We start from the raw sequence: 3943 nt of genomic DNA, 5'->3' as shown, positions 1-3943 counted from the left end.
TCATACAGTCTGCCTTTTACTCTGAGTGAGAGTCCCTTTGTCGCCAGCAGGGGTAAGAGCTCTCTAAACTTTGCCCAGGCTATTCTTATTCTAGCAGCTACACTTTCAGCGCACCCACCCCCACTACTAACTTGGTCGCCCAGATAGAGGAAGCTATCGACTACCTCTAGTTTTTCACCCTGGAATGAGATAGAAGTTGTTTCCTGTTTGTTTACAGTCTTTATTGCACCTGAACATCTTCCACAAATAAAAACTTGCTAGTTAACCTGCCTTTGATGTTGCTGCACCTCTTATGTGTCCATAGCTTGCACCGGGTACATCTTATAGAGTTACTACCTACTCCTTTTCTACATACTGAATGAACTGTAATAATAATAAAATGCTTTAAAAATAGAGGCTCAATGTAAAAAAGTCTGACAATATTATATCTTGTAGGCAAAATGCTTGGTGGCATTTCGTACATCTTTGTTTTGAGTTGAAATTCCACTGATGTTGGAATTCCACTGATGTTGACTTAACCTTTCAGGGTCAATAAAATATGTACCAGTCCAGCGCTGAGGTTGATGTAATCAACTTATGCACCCTCCTCCAAACTTACTGGTCTTGTGCCAACATGTGAAACCAATATTGAGATGGCTTAAGATGAGCAAAACTCATTTATCCGATAACAGTAATATTGAATCACTTTAGGTTTATAAGTGATACAGCTGTAAGAAATAGAGGAAATTTCCAGTTTATGTCAGTATGGAGGAAAATATTGTTTAAATGGTGATAATAATAACTAAAAATCTTTTAAAATATTTATTAACTACCCTTCAAGTTCAGGTGTGCTTTCTCTCTGTTGCTAATGCTTGAGTATTGAGACAGGGATAATTTTATTGTCTTATTCTTATTAACTACCCTTCAAGTTCAGGTGTGCTTTCTCTCTGTTGCTAATGCTTGAGTATTGAGACAGGGATAATTTTATTGTTTTATTCTTAACCTTTTAGCATTCAAATCACTCTGGTAAGTGTAATGCTTGTTTATTTGCATTGCCTCGAATTGATCATGTAGCTTCGAGATTCCATGCTGTGATTATTTTAAAAATGACATTGTAGGGTATGTGTGAAAGGTCTGATCAAGTGGGTTTCAATGTAGAACAAGTAGAATATTCAGGCTGGATATGAACCTGCTTAAATGCTAAAGGGTTAAACTGAAAAGCCAACACTATCTAATCAACCATTCCAATTTCTCGGATTAACATTTCTTCTTAACAAGATTACACAGAAGAACATTTTTTAACATAATTTCTGTTGAGTTTGCCTTTTCCCTTGATTTTAGACTAAAATTAGCATGCTGATTTCAAAACTACACTCAGTTTTCTTCTATCACCTCAAGTTTTTTCCCCTGCAGCTTACTCTCTGAATAAGCACAGTTGCATTGTTTATCCGTAAGTAATAGGGCTGGTCAGCTGTTTTTATTATTTTATTGATAACCGGGGAACATTTTCAAAAAAATTTTTTACTTGTCTTGCTTTTTACAATTCATTCTACCTAATTTGGTGGTGCTGTGTTCAGAAATACCCTCAGAAATTTTCTATCATGTCAAGTTTTTTTGTTAAACAGGAATTCAGTTTTTTTTTTACCAAAAACATTTTAATGTTGTTATTAAATGTAATACTGAAATAAGAAACTAACACAAACCAAATGATACTAAACTTTTTGTTGTTTAACAAATATATTACACAAAATGTTTAATTACACATCCTAGGATAGATATTTCTGTCAGAATGGAGCTATTAAGAGAATGAACTTTCTCTTTGCTGCTTTGTGTGAATAATTTGCATCACGACTGTCACTTGGCAGAGACTAGCAGTAGTGAGCCATTATGTTTGTGTTCCATCTACCTGATATTCAGTCTCCACGGTCTCGATGTCTTGGTGGAATTTTTCTCCTTGCTCCTTACTTATTGCATTATGATTTTCAGGGAAGTAGTCCAGATGACTGTGCAGAAAATGCACTTTTAGACTTATGTTGTAATATGGTGATAATATCAGAAATTTTGAAAAATGGACATTTGAGTTTGTCAAAAATCTTGACATGGTAGAGCAAAATGGATTTCATTTTTGAAATCAGCACCTCAAAATTACTAGGAAATACATCTCCAACACCAGACAACAAAACCCATGTTCTCCAATGTTATTTGTATCATCATTTGAACTTCAGAAATCTAACCCCATTTTCATTTGGATCCTCTCCTTTTCTACATTTACTTTTACCATTAATTGATTTTCTTCATGTACAAATTGATAATATCAGGAAATCATTTGAATTTTGTTGAATTAGCATTTTCATTTTACAATATTGCAAAATTTGGTAGTTAGTATTTTTGGTTTAACAGTTCTAATTCTTAAATTATTAGATGTTAATTACCATCTTATTAACCATTTTGGAATTAATACTCATTGAAATTGTTATCTTAATTCTATCTATTTGCATGCCTGATATCATGTTTTTAATCTGACCATAGAGATACATGCTTTTGTTACAAATTCAATTAAACCTTTAAAGATATATATTTTTTTTTAATTGTGTTACATCCATATATCTATACAAGCATGTATGGAGCAGTTTTTTTTTTTGTTTTGTTATTGCAATTTTAGATATTTATGTGTTGTTGGATCACTTGAACTGGTAGACAAGTGATGATCTGTGAGTATGAATCCTTTTGAAGATCCAGCGTAAGTAGGGGTACGAAGTTGAGACTGTTTAACGGACGCTAATTTGTTGGAGAAGAAAAACTTCTACTCTAACAATGGCATTGTTCAAAACTTAAAGTCTTAACTTTCTCAGAAGACACCAATGTGTATCTTTTGTTTTTACAGCTGGATGTTCATTTCCTACTGCTTCTAACCACTCAGTCATGAATTAGGAGAGGAAACCTCCTATCAGTCAGGCAGACTGAGGCAAGTAGTTAATGAGTTATGTACCTTGCCCAGAGGCATGATAATGGCTCTAGTTGTAAGTTTTGATCTCATGAACTAAATTCGACGACTGGTACCCACGCCAACGTCGTCTCCTTCATTGGACACGAAACTCGGCTTGCGAAGACCTGTTGGGGCAAGCGAAAGCGAAATCGTGATGGCACCTGTGCCCAGCGTCGCCTTCTGGGCACTTGTGCCGGTGGCACGTGTAAAGCCTATGCCTTAATGGTGGGTCTGTGATTACAGATGAAGTGACACACTAGTTGGGGTATACTGTTGTCACATCAATATTATCCATCTGTAACAAGGCTGCAAGCTGGCAGAATTATTAGCACATGGGGCAAAATGCTTAGCCGCATTTCATTTGTCTTTATGTTCTGAGTTCAAATCCTGCTGAGGCCGACTTTGTCCTTCATCCTTTCTGGGTTAATGAAATAAGTACCAGTTGAATGCTGGGTCAATATAATCACCTGGACCCTTCCCCACAAATTTCCATCCTAAAATTGTGCCAAAATTTTAAATCAATATTATCTAATGAAAAGTACATACACATCTTAGTCTTTACTCATTGCTTTCTGGTTTTTGTTCACATACATGCTGTACTTTATTCACACACTCATACACACACGCACGCATCCTATTCGTCACTCATACACACACACACATTCCCTCTCCCCACTCACTCTCTCTCTTAAAGTTAATTACATTAAGAGAGATAATGCAAAAGGAAAAGAAGAGAATGTAATACTTTCTCTTTTACTCTTTTACCTGTTTCAGTCATTTGACTGGCCATGCTGGAGCACCGCCTTTAGTCAAGCAAATCGACCCCAGGACTTATTCTTTGTAAGCCTAGTACTTATTCTATCGGTCTCTTTTGCCGAACCGCTAAGTTACAAGGATATAAACACACCAGCAGCGATTGTCAAGCGATGTTGGGGGGACAAACACAGATACACAAACATATACACACACACACACACA

The 3943-nt window shown here is 35.9% G+C and overlaps 1 protein-coding gene across 5 annotated transcripts in view; it reads left to right on the top strand.

Annotated features, from left to right (window-relative positions):
* LOC106878111 (uncharacterized) overlaps nucleotides 1-3943 on the top strand; it is a 31878-nt gene that overhangs the window by 21944 nt on the left and 5991 nt on the right. The window lies entirely within an intron of this gene.

The sequence above is a fragment of the Octopus bimaculoides genome, chromosome 19 (assembly GCF_001194135.2).
Source record: "Octopus bimaculoides isolate UCB-OBI-ISO-001 chromosome 19, ASM119413v2, whole genome shotgun sequence".
NCBI lineage: Eukaryota > Metazoa > Mollusca > Cephalopoda > Octopoda > Octopodidae > Octopus > Octopus bimaculoides.
The sequence above is the reverse complement of the archived record's forward strand: the minus strand, read 5'-3'. Positions and strand labels throughout refer to the sequence as shown.